This window comes from Accipiter gentilis, chromosome 2 (assembly GCF_929443795.1).
Source record: "Accipiter gentilis chromosome 2, bAccGen1.1, whole genome shotgun sequence".
In the NCBI taxonomy this organism is placed as follows: domain Eukaryota; kingdom Metazoa; phylum Chordata; class Aves; order Accipitriformes; family Accipitridae; genus Astur; species Astur gentilis.
Genome location: NC_064881.1, coordinates 52,294,112 through 52,315,158, shown reverse-complemented (window position 1 = coordinate 52,315,158; position 21,047 = coordinate 52,294,112). Strand labels below are relative to the sequence as shown.

The 21,047-nt window shown below is 43.7% G+C and overlaps 1 protein-coding gene across 18 annotated transcripts in view; it reads left to right on the top strand.

The window, feature by feature from the left end:
* Positions 1-291: 291 nt before the first annotated feature.
* TSNARE1 (t-SNARE domain containing 1) overlaps positions 292-21,047 on the top strand; it is a 485,628-nt gene continuing 464,872 nt past the window's right edge. For 5 of the 18 annotated variants that reach the window (XM_049828064.1, XM_049828055.1, XM_049828105.1 and 2 more), the window contains exons 1-4: positions 297-348; positions 2,203-3,339; positions 5,790-5,872; positions 17,340-17,433. The gene's annotated coding sequence lies outside the window, so the exon portion shown is untranslated. Of the gene's footprint in view, positions 349-470; positions 493-2,202; positions 3,340-5,789; positions 5,873-17,339; positions 17,434-21,047 lie in introns of those variants that run through there. The other 13 variants (XM_049828081.1, XM_049828050.1, XM_049828042.1 and 10 more) reach the window with 9 other exon arrangements.

Sequence of the window (21,047 nt, the reverse complement as noted above, 5' to 3'; positions counted from 1 at the left end):
GAGGCCGCGGGCAGCAGCGCCCTGAGGCGGGAAACGCTGAGGGAGACGAGGGAGGGGCCGGGGCTGAGGGCCGGGGGGCGGGACTGTGTGTAGGGTGGTGCCCGCCACTCTCGGCTCTTTCCCTCCGGTGATTGGTCGTCGAGGAAAACGGGGCGTGGCGTAGCGTCGCGTTGCCTGCTGGGAGTCGTAGTCCGGGGCGGGTGAGTACCTGCGGGTTGGGGACTCCAGCGGGAGGGGCGGGGTGAGGGGAGGCGGCCACGTGGTCGGGGCGGGCCCGCCGGGAGGGGAGGGGGTGTGTGTCACGTGATGTTTGGGTGCCGGCGGCACGGCGCAGCCTCGCGGCGGCAGGTGAGGAGCGCGCGCGGCGGCGCGTGCTGGGCCTTTCCCGCTTTCTCCCCCCCCCCCCCCAGCCTCCCTCCTCCCCAAGCGTGACAGGGCCGTGACAGGATCGTGACAGGGCCGTGACAGGATTGTGACAGGGCTATGATAGGGGTATGACACGGCTTGGGGGGAAGGGTGTGGGGAGTGTGATTTAGGGACGTGGTGGCCTTGAAGGGGGGGGGCAGCGTGGGAGCAGGGGTGGTTCTGCAGAGGGAGGGGGTGTGTAATGTGGGGACAGGGCAGGCCTTGCATGGGTGGGGGTGTGTGTGTTCGTCTTGGGGACGGGGCTGGTTGTTGTGAAGCGTGTGTGTGTGTGGCTTGGGGACAGGGCTGGCCTGGTGTGGGTGTGTGTGCAGCCTGGGGATGGGGCTGGCCTGGCACAAGGGTGAGTGTGTGTGCAGCTTGGGGATGAGGCTGGCCTTCCACAGGGTGTTTATGTGCATCTTGGGGATACGGTTGGCGTTGCACAGGGTGTGTGTGCAGCCTGGGGACAGGACTGGCCTGGCACAGGGCGTGTGCGTGTGTTCATCTTGGGGACAGGGCTGGCCTGGCACAGGGCGTGTGTGTGTTCATCTTGGGGACGGGGTTGGCCTTGCACAAGGGTGTGTGTGCAGCTTGGGGATGAGGCTGGCCTTTCACAGGGTGTTTATGTGCATCTTGGGGATACGGTTGGCATTGCACAGGGTGCATGTGCAGCCTGGGGACAGGGCTGGCCTGGCACAGGGCATGTGTGTGTGTTCATCTTGGGGACAGGGTTGGCCTGGCACAAGGGTGTGTGTGTGTGCAGCTTGGGGATGAGGCTGGCCTTCCACAGGGTGTTTATGTGCATCTTGGGGATACGGTTGGCGTTGCACAGGGTGTGTGTGCAGCCTGGGGACAGGGCTGGCCTGGCACAGGGCATGTGTGTGTTCATCTTGGGGATGGGACTGGCCTTGCACAAGGGTGTGTGTGTAGCCTGGGGATACGGTTGGCATCGCACAAGGTGTGCGTGTGTAGCTCGGGGACAGGGCTGGCCTGGCTATAGTGTGTGTGTGCAGCTTGGGGACAGGGCTGGCCCTGCACAAGGGTGTGCGTGCACAATGTGGGGACAGGGCTGGTGTGTGTGCAGCCTGGGGATACGGTTGGTGTTGCACAGGCTGTGTGAGTGCAGCTTGGGGATGAGCCTGGCCTAGCACAGGGTGTGTGTGTGCAGCTCAGGGACAGGGCTGGTCTTTCACAGTAGCGTGCATGTGCAGCTCGGGGACAGGGCTGGCCTTGCACAAGGGTGTGTGTGCACCTTGGGGATACGGTTGGCGTGGCACAGGGTGTGTGTGTGTAGCTCAGGGACAGGGCTGGCCTTGCACAGGGGTGTGTGTCTGCAATGTGGGGATGAGGCTGGCTTTGCACACGTGGTGTGTGTGCAGCCTTGGGGTAAGGCTGGCCTTACATGGGGGCTGTATGTGTTGCTTAGGGACATGGCTTGCACACAGAGGTCTGCGTTTGCAACCTGGGAGCAGGGCTGGCCTTGCGCAGGAGCGTGACCAAGGTGGGACATGCGTGTCAAGGGTGCTGTGCTCTCCCAAGAACTGTGCTTGTGTCTCGTGTGGCCAGTGACTGGGTGAAGATGGGAGGTCCCCGTGCGTGCTTTGCCATGAGCAGTCAGCATGACACTGTCCTGTGGTTGCTTAACACAATGAAAGGTTGATGTGTCGACCTCCGGTGTGATGGCAACATTGGGAACTGCTCCGTGACCCATGTTATAGTTAAATAACAGGTTTTGGCTCAGTTTTAACCTCGCATAGGGTGTAATGGTATTTATTTTTTTTTTTTTTTTCCTTCCAGGCTAATTCAGGAAGCTTTAACCATAAATGAGTCAGTGAGATGGACTTGAAGTGGAAGGAGAGGAAATAAAACTACTTTTAAATGTATAAAGCACAACTTTCTGCAGTAGTCCTTGGCTGACTGCAGAAACTTTTTTTGTTGCTTTTGTACTTCAACGTGTCTGTGGTTCGATGCTTTTAGTAAAAGCTCGCCCTAGCTGCATGGTACAATTAACCTGCAGCATCTGGTGCTGGAGTGGACTTTGCTGGGGAAGTCTTGTGTTTCCGCTGAACTGCTCAGTGTCTTTGTGTGCATATCAAAAAGCAGAGGGTTTGGAAACCTAAAAGCACTCTTTCATTCTTCCACCATCACACTGAATACAGGCTGCAAAACCTCTGCTTCTTTGCATTTGAAGTATTCCGTGACATTTGCAGCTTGAGATGCGTCCTCATGTCTGGGAGTGCTGCAGAAACAAGTAGTTGTCTCTTTTGCAAAGCCGGGGATAACATGTGCGTGGGGTGGTGGTCTGAAGTTTTGCTCTTTGTGCTTCATCCTGCTAAATCCTAAATTTTTACTAGCTGTGTGGTGTGTGGACTGGGAAGGCTGGACTAAACTATGAGGGTTTTTCCCCTTTTTTTTCTTCATCCAGTAGCAATAGCAATAAGGTTCATATTTTATCCAGCTTTTACCCCTTTTTCCAGGCTGGTATTTCCCTTTGCAATGCGGCTGTGAATATGCAATGCCCCATCTTGCCTTGTTGGTACCTGTATTGCCTTGGTCCAGGAGTTCATGCTGATAGTTCAGGTCTTTAAATCACCTATGACTCAAGCTAGCTGCTGTCTGGCCCCTCCATGCCTTCCTGCTCTGTGACCTTCTCCAGCTGCAATGTCCTTTTCCATCTCATCTCACCTCCAGGTGGGTCTCTGGGCTTTTTCTGGGGTGCTAATGATGTGCTGATTCCTTCTCTCCAGCCATCAGCCAAGTGACAAATAACCCCTGTTGCTCTCTCTGAAGCCTCCTGCCCTGCTGGTTTGCTTGTGTATATTAATGCAATTAAAAAAACCACAAAAACACAACCGCTGCTGATGTGGCTTTGACAGACGTCGGAGAGGCTGAGCAGTGTGCAACCACGTGTCCTGCTGCAATCCCAGCTCCTTGGTTAGTTCTCCATCTCTGTTACCTCCTCCCATCGTGTCTAAAATAAGACTGAGCTTTTTGATATGATGCATCTCTCCTAGAGGGATATTGGCAATTGCTGGGTTTAGAGGAGTTTTGCAGCATAATGCTGTGCTGCTGTGGTTTTTGTGACATCCAGGGTTGCCTCTTGTGCAATGGCTGCAAGTTATTTAGCTGAGATTGGCTACAGAGACTGGTAGAACAGAGATTTTAATATTAAAGTCTTTTATTCCCATCCTCTTGTGCAAGAAACCTTATTCCTTTTCTCACAACTCTCTTGATATATATATATTTTTAATTTTTTTTTTTTTTTTAAATTATTTTAAATCTCTCATTGTTTGCTCCTCACCATGCAACTATCCGGTGTGACCAGGTCTCCCAGCCAGCAAAATGCCTGCACTGGGGCTGGAGACTCTTTACTGAGAGTAGAGGAGAAATAATACTTCTGTGTCTTGATAAATTTGCAAATCAATATTACAGCACTTAAAATCTAATTTAAAAAAAAAAAAAAAGTAGGCAAGCTGAAAATGAATGAGTCTGTGCTTCCCCTTGCTTATAAATATATATCAAATGGTATTTTGAATTGCTGGTTCTTCTGGGAATTCAGAGATATTTAAATAGCAAGTGTGAAAGGGTAAATAATATCAAGATAAAAATAATTCTTTTGATTCCCTGCCTGTACCATAAACACATTCTGCTAGATGAAAATGGAAAGAACTTTTAAAAAAAACTGATTTACTTTTCCCGTCTTTGTTATCCTCCTTCCTACACTTCAGCTAGTTTGGGCAGCGGGGTGGGTAGGTGGCTCTCGCTTGGCTTTTTATGGGTCTTCTGAGGGTTGCTGGTGCTGCAGGGACCGCAGAAATCCGTGACACCTGAGGGCTTTGTGCGGGCAGGAGGAGCATCTGCCCATGTTTTATGTAGGGTTGGAGTCATCACCATCAGGGCAAAGGCTGCTTGCACGGGGAAGGACTTGAGCATCCAGGTCTGATCGCCGTGAGACATGATGGGTGGATGGAGGACTGGGTCCTTCTACGCAGGACATGGTTGGTGGTGTCTTTCTGACCGTAAAAGCAGGATGTGTTTGCCTACGGCATGATCTATTTGGTTTAAATGTAACGCAGATACTTAAGCATGAGCTTAACTCGCAAAATGAAGCATTGGAGTCTGCCTACGTGCCGGCGCTTGCTGGGGCAATGTTGCAAAACTTGTCCTCCAGCAGCATCACCAACCCTTCAAATTGCATTTTATTCTTTTGCAGCATACTTTTTGACATGTGCAAATACAGAATCTGGCCACAAACTTGTGTTGGCGTTGCCAGCAATGGCGTTAAGCGTTACAAGGATGAAGGGAAGCTCGTGCCCATCGCTTGATGTTGGGTGCCCAGAAAGCTATGGCTAAAATTTGCGCTGTCGCCCTACTGCAAAGGAACTGGAAGCATGTCTTTTGCTATCAGAAAGGTTATTTGTGTTTTTTAATAATACACTGTGTTTCCAAAGGAATATGGTCAAGATAAGAATCCTACCCTCTTTTTTTTTTTTTTTCTGCTTGCCTTGCAAATGATGATATGCAAGATTAAAATAATGCAAAAGAGTTAAATTAATCTGATTTAACACTTGCAGGGAGGCTTCTATTTAAAACTCTTCTTTTTTCTTCGTAGTGTCACTAGTCAGGAAATTCAGTAGGCAGGTGCCATCTCTTTGTTGCAGTGCATGGGCTCGTCTCTGCTCTTCAGTGTTTCTGATGATGGAAAAAATAGCATTTAACTAAAAAAAATAAAATAAAAGGGGCAGGATGAATTATTTTTTTTCCCCATGTCCGCTTTGCTTGCAGTGCCATTAGAAAACAAAGATTGCATTGGTGATCAGTTGCTTTTTCAATTCTATACTGAAGATGGGTACAAAAAAAAAGAAGAAATTGTGTATCAGCAGGTGTTTTTTAATACTGTATTGCTGGAATTCAGATCTGTAGGAAAAAACTCTCCTAAGGGCAGTTTAGGTTTGTTTGGCTACTCATCTGCTGGGATGCTGAAAGCAAAATCTGCACATTTTCCAGCCTCTCCTTGAATGAAGTTGAACTCAGCTGCAATACCTATACTTACTTTTTTTTTTTAGTAAATTTACTTTTTTTTTTTCTCTTTTTTTTTTGAAGTAAATGCTTGTGTTGGGTTAGGCTGTGATTTCTTTGCTATCTCTGTAATCTCTTCCCTAAATAAAAGCAGAAAATAACTGCAAAATGGTTTATGCTTTTCATTGTGTAGTGTTTGTTTTGTTCTTGTTCCTCTGTCACCCCCGCTGTAAAACCACATGTTGCAAAAATGTGATTTTTTTTGAGGTGATGGGGACTTTATTTGTCCTACTTCCCCTGCTGCATACATTTATTATGATTGTAGTCATGAATAACTTGGCCATGTATTTTTTTCCCCCCTATAGGACTCCTCCATCATCTGGTGCATGGAGTAAAGGCGTGCAGGAGACAGCCATGCTGTAGGATTTTATTCCAACCCTGTTGTGCTGTAGGTTGCCGTAGTCCTTATTTCTGTAAAATAAAACATTTTCTTCTTCCATGAGAGATTTTGATCATGCTTGGTGCTTTTTTTTCCTGTTTATAATGAATCTTCTTGTGATGCTTCCGAGTGGAGGAGGGAGGTGGCTTCTTCATTTTTCTGCATGTGAAAACCAGTCAGATTTGGAGGTGTTGTGACCCAAATTTTTGGATTAACCCATTTCTTTGCTGTGCGAGATGCCAGAGACTCGAGTATGGTATGAGGGAACTCCCAAATTTGCTATTAATGGTTGCTTTGTAAAAAAAGTCATATGAGCAGATAGCTCAGGACCTCTGTGGTGGAGGCATATACAGCCATGAATGCTGTTTTTTCTTAATTTTTCTTTTTTCCCTTGAAATTCCCTTATTCATTTATCGCCATGTGACATCTCATGACTATGACCACAACCCTCATGCAATGGTGCTCACTGTCTAGCTCATGTGCCCCATTCTGGGCGTGTCTTGCAGGGGAAAAATTCTCCCAGGCTGTTTGGAGAATATTTGGACGATGTCTCACCGGGTTTGCAAGCTGTGCAATGGTGGCTTTGAGTTAAGGTAAAATTAACTGTAGGGAAAGTCCAGTCTGTGCTCTGCAAAGGCAGAGGTTTTTATGCAAAAAACGATGCTTCTTGTCGAAATTTCCCCCTTGAATTTAGTCCTTGGTTAGGTAACTGGTATTGAAATTTTTAATGCAGATAGATTTGTTTGGAAAACATATTAGCATCTAAAAAAAGGGCTTTTTATCAGAGGGAGCTGTGGTTGCAACTAACTGTAGATAATTGCAATTACGTTTGAGCTGAATTATTAGCAAATACTTTGCAGTATTCCATGTCCCGGCCTGGAGATGTTTGTTATGGTCTGCGTTCTTCTAATTTTGGAGAGGGGAGAAAAAATCCTGTTGTGCATCTGTTTGGCGATGGGGAAGGTCGATGATGCTGCAGGAACTGTGCTGACTTGCTGGGTAACACCTTGTTTAATATAATGCTGTACAAGACATATTTTCTTTGTTTGCTATTTATTGAGCTTCATCCACCCGGAAACGGGAGCTGCAGACAGCAATCCCTTGAGTTTGCGTAATGTTGCCATTGCTTCTGTCGAAGCATCCCTCTTCCAACATGTGGGCTTGATGTTTTTTGAAGGGTCATAATGCAGATTATTTACTTACAGTGCTGGTTGTGCACAGACACTTGTTCAACATCCCGCCGGTGACTGTAAGTCCCTTCTATTTGCCATGGATCTTTATTAATGAGAAAGCAATTTTTTTTTTTAAATGGTAATTAAAACAGCCTGAAGTTAACTCTAATGACCTGCATTTTCTATTCCCAGCTGGCAAAAAAAAAAATAATCATGTGGCTGTATGAGAGTACGTGCTTTGCATTAAGGCATAGATCTATCTATGTCGTTTTTTACCATCTTCCACGTAGCTGCACCGTTCTGTTGGGAGCTGCAGATCTTGAGCTTTTCCTTCTTGCAGAGTGAATCAAGAACTATACCTTAAAGCAGCTTTTAGCTTCCCCCCTCCCCCCCCCCCAATTGATTTATGATCCCTTGTGACACTATTATCTCTCTCACAAGAACCTCCTAATTTCTAAAATACCTAATTTATACAACTTTAAACATACTGCTAAATAGCTTGAGATGTGATTTATTTTCCCAAATGTTTTGATGTCTTCTGTCATCTACCTGATGTACCCTCAGCCACTCTCTTACCTGAGTGCCTGTTACTGCTGGAAAGTAGTCCTAATGTCAGTCCCATCAAATATTCTGCTGCAGGTCATGGCCAGGAGCAGATACTCAGCGCAAAAAGCATGAGAAATTAAAGTTCTATATGTGTGTGTATATATATTAAATAACAATTTATAATATAGCATATCAGAAAAAATATATATCATATATATTATAATAATAGTGCATGTGTTTTTGTTTGCTTTTATGTGCTTTTTTTTTGCTTTTGTTGTAAAGAATTGAAAATTTCAGTCTTTTTCTGCTGAAGCTGCTGTGGACAGAGCAGTGGGATCAGTGTGGGCAGGATCAGGCCACCATAAATAAGCATAGCTGTGATCAGGGAAGCGTGCCTGGCCTGCTGATGCTCACCATTCTCTTGCGTTCCATCTTATACAGGTTGTAAAGTTATCCAGACTTGTAGTGATGGTGAAGAATCAAGTCATTTTACTAGGACTACTTTTACTAATGATAAATAATGAAGAAAAAAAAAAAAAAGGTCATACTTGTGTTAAGGCCATTGCATGTTAGTGGCTCGATTTCTCAGTGTCAAGGACCTTCAACTTCCATTAACTGCAAGTGCCCAAAGATGGAAGTAGGTGGTAAAATGTGGGTGTTGAAGCTCCAGAAATGCTGTCCTAAGCTTTCTGACACTTCTGTTTTAGAGAACAGCTGCGTGCTTTCCAAAGCCCTTTTAAGTATTGATCATGCACCGCAGGGAAGTTTCATAGGTATGGGTTGTTTTTCTAAAAATGTAATGGGTTGCTGTCCTAGCCGAGTGCCAAAATCGGTCCCTTGGACATGCATCTTAGCAAGTGGTGTAAACAGTGCTGCAATATTACAGTAAAACAGGATGCTCTGACTGACTGGCCTTTGAATTCGAAAAAGCAGACTGACAGTCGCACTACAGATATTTTCCTGATTATCATCTTTAGAGCTTCAAGCAGATGGGTTTCTTTTCCCCAAACATGGGGCAGTGGAAAATATTTTAGTCCTGTGTTGTTTCTTTTTTAGCTCCCGTCATGGAAATACCTGCAATTTAATTGTAAAGATCCTCTTCTTTGTGCGTGGAACCCAAGGTGTGCTTTTTTTTTTTCTCTGCACATTATTTGGACATATCTTTGTTTCCTTTTGTATATAGAGCTATCCCATGGGGTCTGAGGTCTACAGGCTTGTTCTTCTCTCTTTGTCCAGTTCCTTTCCTAACACATTGTGTTTGTCATCCTTTTTTAAATTAATCACAATTTAGTATAATCCCATACTCGGAAACAGGGCTGTGGGTCCTAGTCCTGTTTGCAAGGCATTTGAACATAGAATATAAAGAGAGTGTGTATATATATAAAGAGGGGCACTTGCCTCCTGCCTCCCTGCACCTTCTGGCTTTGGGTGTGCCTTTTCCTTTGGCTCCTGGTAATACCAGAAAGAATTTTTGTGTTTTCCTTTGTGGTTGGTTCGTGGGCTTGAGATGCTGCTGGCTTCTTCAGCCCCATTGGGGTGCAATATCCTTCTGCTGGGAGGGTTCAGCTTTTGCTGCTTTTCTTTGCTGGCAGAGAGAAGAGCGAGAACATAAAGCTTTGCTTTTTGCAAGCAAATTGCGTTTAAAAATCTGTGGTTCTTCCTGGGTTGGAGCAATAATCTAACTCCTTGGAAGCAGGTGGTAGCCTTCAGGGTAAGGCGATAAGTGGTCTTCACCAGTCTTTTACATACAGATGGAGCCCCTTGCCTGCCTTCCTCTACGACAGCTTTGGTGGAGGAAGACTTGTGGACCTGATGTCCTCCTTGCACCTCTCCCATAGCGCAGACAGGCAGGTAGTTATCGTAGTCAGATAAGGGCTGTGTGGATGCCATCTTGATGGACACCATCTCAAAGCCTAACAGCCCCATGACAAAAGACTTGGTAGTTGACTGAAGCAATATTTTCTCATGGTTCATTGTGCTCCATATCCATTACTTGTCTTCCTGTGCAGACTGAGGGTGGTTATTTTGCCTGGCTGGCTGCATGGCATTTTGCAAAGTTGCTCTCCTAAGCTGACGAGGGTGGCCTTGCACTTGCTGATTTCATAGCTGGGCTCCAATGCTGGCTCTCTGCGATGCATCTCAGAAATAACTCTGGTTTTTGGTTTAATTTCCTGGACCTGTTGACACTTTGCCAAAAAATAATTACAACCTCCGAGACAGGGGTTTTCTGGGTAAGGGGGAGGAGGGCACAAAAAAACCTGCAATCCATGTTTTTTTGGTGTGCTTTCATCAACACGGTGCTGCTAATGGGACCAGCATCTCCCTTCTGGGGCATGAATCAGGCTGTGCTCGTGTTCGCCTGGCATCTCTCCTGTTCTGTGCATGAGGTTTCTTTCCCTTCTGTTCAGCATCATCTTAAATTCATGTCCCGGGCGATGCCTCCCTCGCCCGCTTTATTACCTCTTAATGTGTTTTCCCAAGTATATCTTGCACTTGGATAAACCTCTGCTGCTTTCCTTGACTGCAAAACTGGCTCTTTCTGCAGCCATCCTCCTCCAGCTGCTGCGTGCATTCTTCCTCCATCCATGCAGAGGTACTTTTCTGCTTCTTGGCATGTTTTTCAAGCACTTAGGAGCCTGTGCATCCTCCTCGAGAGGCGGATGGATGCCGTCGCTCCTGGTTTTGCATCCGAGCCGGCATTAGCTGTGGTCATATGTGGAGCCGGTGGGGAAGGCAAGAGTATTTTTAGCGTGCACTTCTGTGTGCTGCTCAGGGGGCCGCCCACAGTTGAGTATTAAAATAATAGTGGGGACATTGGATAAGCTCTGCAGCAAAATGTTGATATGCAAATTGCCATCTTAAGAGCAAACCTCAAGGCGATTTTTGGCAATGCACGCAAGGCTCCAAAGCAGTGTGTTTTGAATAAAGATTACAACAAGGGATTTCACCCAGAGGGCACGCTCGTCTCATTTATTCTGAAGCTTAGCAGAGCTGGTGATTCAGTGTTGGAAGCCAACAGGGTGAAACGTATGCACCTTTAAAAAGGTATTAGATTAGCATTGGCAAAACGAAATGTAACGTCAACTCCGTAACTTGAATTTCCAGGGTTGCAGAAGCAATAAATCTGGTTGCGTTTCATTTGCAAGTAATGCCCAGGCACTGTCCAGGGAAGCAGTGGCTCTGATAGCTTCAGAGTTGGTTTGGGAGGTTTGGAGGTATTATCTGGTAATAAATGAGCTTGTGCCAGCTGACTCAATGCTGCTTTGACTTTTATCTTCAAGTTGGTGATAGGCAGCTTGGCTGTTTGAAACCTTGCAATAAGAAATTGGATAAAACATGAATCGCCTTTTTTTTGTTTTATTTTTCTGGTTACTGAGTTCATGGTGGCACTACTGGGAAGGAAACAGCAGTAAATTAGGAGAACCAAAGCAGTGGTTTCATGGTTCTTGCTTTGCGACTGTCCAAGCTGGTCCTTTGTCCATCATTACAAGTCAGAGGTACCATTTCTCCTTCTTTCTGCTCCCAAGGTCACTTGTATTCAACAGCTACAGCTGGGCAGCTATGTGGTTTTTTGGGTAGGTAAAGCAGTTATCCTGCTTCAGTAAGGACAAGGGGCACTGAGGGAGATCAACAGAAGCTATTATATACCATGGGCCAAAAGTTGCCTTATTTAATATTTGAGGACTGAAATGCAGGTGGCAGTTTTAACCTCTTGGCAGTACCTTTGGCACTGGCATATCTTCTTTTCTTATCCACTGTTGCCTAATATTCATGTTTTATCCTTGATCCTACTTTTGAACAGTATTTGACTTGTGGTGTCTCTTTGTCTCATTAAATGATGCATTTAAGATGTCCTTGATGAATTGAACACTAGCAAGAGCTCACTCCTTTCCTTCCTCTCACACACATCCCTCATAACTAGGTTACAACCACAGTTACTGAGCAGTTCCTGTGTGCTGGTGATGGGTTTATTTCAGTAGATGTTTCCTGGACAGAGTTCACCAAGTTTTTTGGCTGTGGACCTCAGCCATTAGATAGGAGGGCTTTTGTCTCTTGCATGCGATTTCTCAGGGACTTAAATAATCTGAGCTGAGGTGTTCATTGGACTTGTACACCCCCTCAAATCATCATGGGCCATGGTTAGACTTGAGTAAAGCCAATGTGCCCAACAGAACGGTGGGAGAACATGCCCTGGCGCTTGGTTTTCCTCATTGTACATTTCCTCATTTCAACATCACACCAACGTCAGCATTTTAGAAGTCTTGGTTGACTTCTCAAGAGGTCAGTTGTAATTTTTGGTTGAAATTGAGGAGTCCGTGCCCAAATCTGCCACGTTCTCTATAATGACTTTTTAGATACTGGTAGTAAGAGGTAACAGTGTGTGAGTGCTACTCTGCTTGTTTAGGTTATAACTGCTGAATGAATAAATTTCATACAGGTTGTCATGGTTTAACCCCAGCCAGCAACTAAGCCCCACACAACCACTCTCTCACTCCCAGCCAGTGGGATGGGGGAGAGAATTGTAAGAGTAACAGTGAGAAAACTCATCACTTGAGATAAAGACAGTTTAATAGGTAAAGCAAAAGCCTCACGTACAAGTAAAGCAAAACAAGGAATTAATTCCCCACTCCCCATGGGCAGGCAGGTGTTCAGCCATCTCTAGGAAAGCAGGGCTCCACCACACCTAACAGTGACTTGGGAAGACAGATGCCATCACTCCAAATGTTCCCCTTTTCCTTCTTCTTCCCCCAGCTTTATATGCTGAGCATGACGTCCTATGGTCTGGAATATCCCTTTGGTCAGTCGGGGTCAGCTGTCCCAGCTGTGTCCCCTCCCAACTTTTTGTGCACCACCAGCCTCCTTGCTGGTGGGGTGGGGTGAGAAGCAGCAAAGCCCTTGACTCTGTGTAAGCACTGCTCAGCATTAGCTCAGACATCCCTGTATTATCAACACTGTGTTCATCCCAAGTCCGAAATATAGCCCCATACCAGCTACTATGAAGAAAATTAACTCTACCGCAGCCAGGACACAGGTTTAGTTTAATTGCTTGCAAATTGAGAGTTTTAAGAGACAGAGGTTGGTGGACTTGCCCGCACGAGGTGACGATCTGGGAAAGGGATTTGAGTCCTTCCATTTATTCCAATTCTTGATCAGCGAGTATTGTGGTTCTTCAAGAAAAACTAATTTTGTAGGTGTTTTCGTTATTCTTACATTATGAAGCCTGGGTATTGTTGGGGAAAGAAGAGTTTGTATCACACTAAATATGTTGCTCTAGGATTGGAAACTGCCAGTAAATGAGGCAACTTCTTGTGATTTGGGGGTTTTGTTTGTGTTTGGTGTTTTTTTGTTTTTTTTTTGTTTTTTTTTTTTTTTAGCTCCCTGAGACTGGTACAAATCTGTACCTTTTACAGGCTGGAGGGGGATGATCTTCAGTGGAAATAAAATAAAAGCAGTTGGTAGCTAATTTTTATTTCTTTCAGTGTAGCATGGGAGAACCAGGTGGCTGAGACTTTGTGGGAACAAGTTCTCCTGACTTTGATACAAGTTTGTGTTGATCAGCTCTTAGTTCACTTGTGTCCTTTTACTTTAATTATATGTTCCAACACCATAAGACTTTTAAATATCAAATTTTGAGGGTGTTCTCTGCCAAAACTGCATGGTTTAAATGCAGATCCTGTTGGCAGGCATCTCGGGAGCTGTTGACTTCCCTCCTTTGTAACCCTGTCCTCTCTTGCCTGTTTTTCCCCTCCTTAAAAGTCAAACAGCGTTTGATAAAATAGCAGAGCCTTTTAAAACATTAAAAGAAAGTATATGAAACTCAGAAAGTGGTGGCCCCTGAGCATGTAGCCCTGTGAAGATCACCGTGTCCTGCTTGCATCTTGACAGTGCTGAATGAGTAAAATAAAAACATCTCCCTAGATTGGTTCAGGCACATCTTGAATCTTCTTTTTGTCTCTCCTTTGCTGCATCCTGCATCTCTGTGACATTAAACACAAGCTTCTAGTTATGTCTTCCAGAGCCCTTCTTGTGCTGCCTTATGCCTCATTGAGATGTTGACTCTTCGCTCCAAGGTCATGAATCTCTGCTCCTGACTTTGAAATGTTCCAAGTCTCTGTCACTCTGTTCTTCTTCCCTCTTGATGACATCACCCATGAACATTTGTAATATGCACTTCATTTTCCCCACACCTTGGTTTTTTGATGGTGTATCTTCAGGGAACCTCACAGCCAACTGTCATGCTGGTGTTTCTCTCTGCGTTTCCTGATGTTTCCCATCCAATCTATGTTCAACTCTGTCTGCATTCAATCTCCTATTTTAGGGTCTTTAATGCAGGAATCATCTGCTTACTCTGTATTTGTACAGCATTTAATGTGATGCAGATGTGATTCTGAAGTCATGTCATTGATAATGCTTTTCAAATTGCTTTTGTGGTGGTTAACGATCTGGGGAATGCTGTCCTTTTATACATATAAATATGTGTGTGTGTGTGTAAATATATATATGAAAATACATGTTGGCCAGGGACAAAAGTTAAGACATTGTAGCTTGTTAACATTTGAAAATCTCACAAATAATGTAAACTATATATTTTTTTCTGTCCCTATCTTGGCTCCTTTGGTAGTTATGATATCAGCTGCTTTGTGTGGGAAAAATGACATGGTGAACTCTGATCTCATGGGGTAAGAAACATTTTTTGTAAAGCTCTGCATTTGGACTAATTCTGTCTGCCATACAATGTGCTGAGGATTTGTGATCCTCAGCAGGCACTTGACAGATCTTAACTAGTTATGCTATGTCTTGTCAATCAAAATTAAACGCCTACCTCACTCCTTCCTACTTTCTCTCTCTTCCAGCTTTTTTATTTAGGTTGGTCATTAAAATTGCTTATAACCATAGAAACGAGGAAAACCCGCCCCTTACATTCCAGATCTTTAGCGTGATATTCTTGTACTGACATCATGTGAGTTATATACACGATGGCTTAAAAAAACCCTCCAAAACCTGCAGGTAGGCAGAGTTGTCATTAATTCCTCCCTATAGTGGAGTTGTTCCTATGGATGCCAACCAAAGATCATGTCCCTCTTGCATTCCCGTACAGTGTCCAGCAGAAGGAGATATCTCTGCTGCGGAGAAACCACCTGATGAGATGGAATCGGAGAGGAAAAGAAATAGATCCATGGGATGGGAAGGGTGGGAGGATGAAGGAGAAGATGGGTCGGCAAGAAGTCGCATGTGTGACATATTGCATGTTGATAATTTCAATATTGGTTTTCATCCTCCTAGGGCTGCCTGCACCATTGGGTGCTCTGAGAGACGAGCATAATATTGATACTTCTGTAAAACTGGGCCACCAGGTTTCTACGCTTAAGGACCTGAATCCCCACTTGGCAGGATGGGATATGTTATGGCTTAGCATCTTCTGAAAAATTAAAAAGATTACTGATTTTTACTTGTAGAGGCAGTTTAAAAATGCCTGACCCAAGGCTACAGGAAGGTGATAGAAATTGTTACCTTAGGAGCTATGCACATCCTCAGATTTCAGTGCTGGACTCTGTGTTCTGGACAAATAATGCTGTCTTTATTTAGAGCAGGATTACTCCATGTGGGATTGCTTGAGACAAGATCTCTAACTTTTTTTCCCCACCTTAAATTGCACTGAATCACATGAATATTAGGTTTTGTTTCTTTTTTTAACAAATGAAAGGAGTAAACTCGCTCAGTTTTGCTCTTTTTATGAATTATGGCAACTTGGTAGTATGCGGAAGGCGATACAGGTGGTCAAGGAGTGACTTTCCTGGGTATGTGATGGCAGGGCTGGAGGGATCCTCTGCTGCTTGCACTTTGCTGGGACCTCTGAATGCACTGAGATGTGGCATGCATCAGAGAAGGGGAAAGTACAGTCCTGTGTATTTTAGCTGCCCGCCAAGCAGTTAACTCTGCTTTTACGTTTTTCTACTTGTACTGAGATTTCAAAAAAACAAAGCAAACCCACAAAACCCAGAAGAAACAATCCCAAGACTGTTGAATGTTGGTATGTAGACTTTCCATTTAGTTGCTAATGTGTAACTGTGAAGCAGTAGACAGTAGTACTTCGTATCAATGCTTCCTTAGATGTGTTACAGGAGGAATAGGATTTGTACAAGGAATCCTACATCTCTGTGGTGACAACGCACATGCTTTGTGTGTCGCTGTACAGTGATGACAAAGAGGAAAGGCTGCCTCCTTGAGAAATCACAGCATGTCTTGATGTTTGGAAGTCTTCGAAAGCTGGTGGCGGGTACTGTACTTTATCTAAAAGGCTTTTAATGATTTTTTTTTTTTGTCCATGTGTTGGAGCTTCTGCTGTTGGCTTTTGAGGATGTTGAAATAGATTGTGTTAATCAAAGAAGAGGAAAGGGTAATTGTGTGGTTTTTCTAAGGGTATGAAAACTCAGGGCAGGAGCTCCTTCAGTTCAGCATCCTTTGCTCCTCTCTCCAGTTCCAGTGTCATCCCATGTGATTTGAGTTTCTCCACCATCCCATCACAAGGAGGGATAATAAAGCTTTGATGATAAGTCTGGAAGACTGAGTCCTGTGTGATGATGCTCTTCCTGCTTAAAACAAACCAACCAGCCAAAATTTTCAGCAGTTTGATTAAAACACTTTGAGAAATAATGACTGTAAAAAGAGCGTAATACTTGTACGTCCTTAACTTTACACAGTGTAAAAATGCCTCTACCTCAGTTGCCTAAGCCATTCTTTTTCTTTTTTTCTATTTTATTTTTTATTAAAGCATTATAAACCACATTAAAAGGTTGTTCAATTCCTTCTGAAGCATTAGTTTCCAAATTTGGGACAAAAAATTCAGTTAAGTGTGTGCGTGGGAAATGGGTTTATTACATCATTAACTAGAGTCTCCAGAGTTATCCGAGCTATCAGATCTTTACGGATGCTCTTCTAAAATATGCAGTTGTATATCTGTCTATATAGATCTGTTATCTTTGCCTGTTGCTCTATACACAAGCATGAGCACATGCACTCTTGTATGAATAATGTTCCCCAAAGTAGTAATTTATTTTTTCCTCTTTCTATGTATTTTTAGTTAAAAATCAATTATAAAGATACCATAATGATTTTTCAGTCTTCTGCTATCTTTGCTTTATAACAGATTGCCTGCCGTTACAAAGGCATGAGTCTTCTGTGCAGCTTTGTGTTACACCATCCTAACGAAGGTTTTGCTCTTCTGTGGTCACACCTCTTCCAGTGCTGGGTCCACTTGGTTGTCCAAGTTGTGTGCTTCTAGCTCAGCAATCCCTTTAGTCACATGGGCTTTCTTTTTATAGGAAAAATGCTGACAGATCCTGCTTAACTGGTTAAGACTGAATATAAAATATGAGATCGCTAAGCAGGGGGAAATGACAGTTATGTGAAATCAGAAATTGCAGAAAATGAAAATTAGTTGCTGTATCTCACTGGGCATCCCCTAATGTTTGCACTCTGAAATTAAAGGGAAGGAGTGGGTTTCTTTAATGCGCGTGCTACATTGTCGAGAGATATTGTGTAGGCCAAAAGCAAAGCTTGCCTAATATATATATATATTTTTTTTCTTTAAGAAATTCATGGGGTGTGAAAACTCCCAAAGGCAGTCGAATCTAAAGATATGGCTAAAACCTCAGTCTTGGGAATGCCTGTGCTTCAGACTAAGGAAAACACAGCAGATAAAAACCTGTATGAACTTTTCACTCCTGGTTTTCATTTTTTTCCTTTTCCCTGAACAGAGACAATACTGCTGAGACGGGCCTTGGGTCCATTGAGCTATTGCTGCCTAGTGCCGAACAAGTGGCTCCACAAGACAAGGGAATACAATTGTGGGTGAGATATTTTTTGCTCTTTTTCTTTGGTAATCCTTCCTGTTTCAGGTTTGTTCTTTTGTTTTGGTTGTTTGTCTCCATATCCCTTCAACCCATTGGAGATGATGCTATGTTTTGTAGACCCAGCCTCTGGAGTGGGTGTGCAGGAATGTTGTGGGCTCAGCGCTTGCAGATGTTCGCCTCTGGATGGCGTTTTCTGCTCTTGTGGTGGTTTCCTTGTTTTAAGTGGTTAATGTTGGGTGATCTCCATCCAAATTCTTCCCCTGACAGCTGATCTTGCCTGATTTGGCTGGTTTATTAAGCTCTGGAATGGCCCACGCTCATGGTGCACTGGCTTTGAGTTGGGCTTTCTGGCCAAAGCAAGTATTAATGGGTGCTCTCTGCTAGGAACAGATGGTCAGTGAAAGTTTCATTTTTCAAGGCGTAACAGACTGTATTTGTAAAACCTGTGGAGTTAGCAGCAGAAATAGTTTTCTTAAACTACATCTGTTTTTCCCACCTGGAATACCATTAATGGTAATTTGTATCGTGGCTAGAATAGTTGTTTCATGTACTTCAGCTTAATAGTAGGAAATAAATCTTTTCTTGGGTATTTTTGGTTTGGTGTCTGTTCCTCCTTCATAGAACACTTTAGAAAGTATTCTAGAACTAGAAAAAAGGAAGGGTTTTATATTTTTAACTGAATCAATTGGTTATCTTGCACTTAATTCTTATTCCAGAAATCACGATCTTTGAAATGAGTCCTTAAAAAGGATTTTATTTCTCTACCTCTTTTTTCAATACCATGGGGAGCATTGGCATATTCCAGCCCCATTTCGTATACAGAGCTAAACAGATTTGTAACGTTCAGTAAATAGTATGCAAAAAGTATGCCTATTAACATCCTGAGTAATCACCAACAACAGAGTAAATATGAGGTTAATGAGATTAACAGGAAAGAGGAACATAAGCATTTGCGTGCACCTCCCCATGGCCTGGTAGCCGGTGGCAGCTCCATTTCTGTTGACGAGCCCAGCACGGCTATAGACGCAGCAGTGATTTTGCTGCTGTTCCCCATACAATGCTTAATGAGTTCCTACTGCTGGCATTTTCCTTTAGATACTGTATAATATTATTAAATCCCACTCCTTGCAAGAGGATTTGAGCTTTTATTTTTTTAAAAAATAAATCTTTATTTTTTCCCTTTTTGTTTCTAGTGCTGAGGCTTGGTGATAAGGTGGCTGATTAGCCCTTGTCTTCTGAAGTCTTCTCCCAGGCGTCTGGTACCCTCCTAGATGTCTCCTCAAGGCCACCAGAGAAATTGGCCCAAGTCTTTTCTGGGGAGCATGCTACCATTAGAGTATTGTACTCAGAAGTGCATTGAGATGTAACCCTTATTTTCTTATCCCAAGCTCCATCTTGACTTGATTTCAGTTGTCCTTTGCCCTTTTCCTTCCAAGTGCTCCATCACAGGCTCTCCATTAAGTCTTGCAGGGAGATAAAGACCCATTTCCAAGCAAAACCATGACTTTTTTCTACTGTAGTATCTCTCAAGCCCTCTCTCTTTTCCAGGTTAGTGGGTTTTCTGGACATGGTGCTCTCTGTCCGTCTTCCTCTAGCATCTTCTGGCAGTTGTCAATGTTTTCTTAATGTCACTACCTCAGAAATGTTTATTTGAGCTTTTTCCACCCAAAACTGCATATGCGTGGTTGACTCAAAGCTCTAGGCACCGACTCCCCTTACTGGTCAGTTGACAAACTGCAACCTATTTTTTTCTATTTTAAATAAAAATGCCTTACCAAGACATCTATTTTGTTTACTCAAGATAAGTCTTGTACTTATGAACCTAGCTTTTCTTTTTATGGTGGTTCTGATTAAACCATGAACCTCAAACTTAAACAGTTCAGGTAGAGTATGGGCACTGCATATTGCCTAAATGAATTATTCGCCTCTTAGCTTTTGTTTTTCTTTGTTGTTTTTTTTTGTTGTTTTTTTTTGGTTGGTTTTGTTTTTTTTCTTGTTGTTTGTTTTGGGTTTTTTTTTTTTGGATTGCAACTTATTTTCCTCCTCTTTCAATTGAGTAGGGCAGTGATTTGTCTCTCCTGTCAGCTCTTTTGCATTTGGGTGTGAGGATGACTATTGTCCCCTATCATAGCTTTGCCTGGGGCTGAGACTTCCTTTCCAGACTGCGTTGCTGGAAGTCAACCCAACGTCTTGGCATTGGGTGGGCAAAGTAGAAGAGTGCTCGAGCGCTTCACCAATGCTGTGGGAGGGAGGAGATATAATTCCACCAAATTGCTGTCCAACAACACAGCTTGGAAGGGTCCTCTGGGTTTGTCTTGACGTGATGGTGTAATGGTTTGCTGCTGTCTAGAGAACTAATAGTCACAGAATCATAGAATAGTTTGGGTTGGAAGGACCTTCAAAGGTCATCTTGTCCAACCCTGCTGCAGTGAGCAGGGACATCTTCAACTAGATCAGGTTGCTCAGAGCCCCATCCAACCTGACCTGGAATGTTTACAGGGATGGGGCATCTGCCACCTCTGGTCCAGTGTTTCACCACCATCATCCTAATAAATTTCTTCCTTAGAAAGTAAGAAGGTGGGGTTTTGATGGGAACAGTTCCTCCCTTATGTTGTGAAGACATGATATATATAGGGCAGTCTGAGGGAGAAGAATGTAGGTCTTGAGTTTGCTTGGTGGGATGACCTCTCTCCCCTTTCTCCCAGTTCTCATTACAGTTAGAAACTGGGAGACCAGCTGAACTCAGTGATGCTCTCGCAGTGCTGAGGCTTTGGCCGTGAGTCACATCACTGGTCAGCGTGCAGAGAACTCACCCTGATGCTTCCAGATGTTGCAGTGTAGTTGGGACAGAGAGGTTGCTGATATGCAGGACAGCAAGACCTCCATAAGGGGAGGAAGGTGTTAAAAGCCACAGCACGATTGCTTATATTTTCATTTTGATCTGTTTGCAAATAGAAAAGTGATGGAAACAGCAAATGTGTGTATGTGAGTGCAAGGGAGGGACTTGCACATATTTCTGTGCGAGGGCAGGGGAAACTATTCAGCTTGCTACAGCATGTTACTAATATTTGTGTATGAGCACCTAAAATTTTGCAAGAGATGTTAAGACTTGGGAAATCTGTTTTGGTGCCTTGTAAGTGCATGATTAAACCTTCTGCATTTTCTTCTTTATCACTGTGGGAATCTTTAAGTCGTTATGCTTGTTTTCTTTAGAAATCATATTAAAAGCAAAGAGTAGCTTCATTATTTATTTATTTTTGGAAAGCACTTCTCTGCCTGTTTTATGCAAAAGCACTTTAATTGATCTTTCAGGCAGTTGAGAATAGGACAGAGAAGAAAATACTTAATTCAACGTGTAATTCTTTCTGGTTTTGCCTCAAAATAAGAAACCACTTTGCTAAGATTTATGTATTTAAACAGTTTATGCACACAGTGCAGCTATGTTTTATCTGCCTACTGCAGCAGGCTGATGCAAAGAAATGCCTTGATCAATGGTATGAAGTGGTTCAGGATAACTCCCAAACTGTTCCAGTGATAAACACGGTGCCAGTTTCTTGCTACCTTGATTGTAATTGTTGTATCATTTTACATTTGTGATTTTTTTTTTTTTAA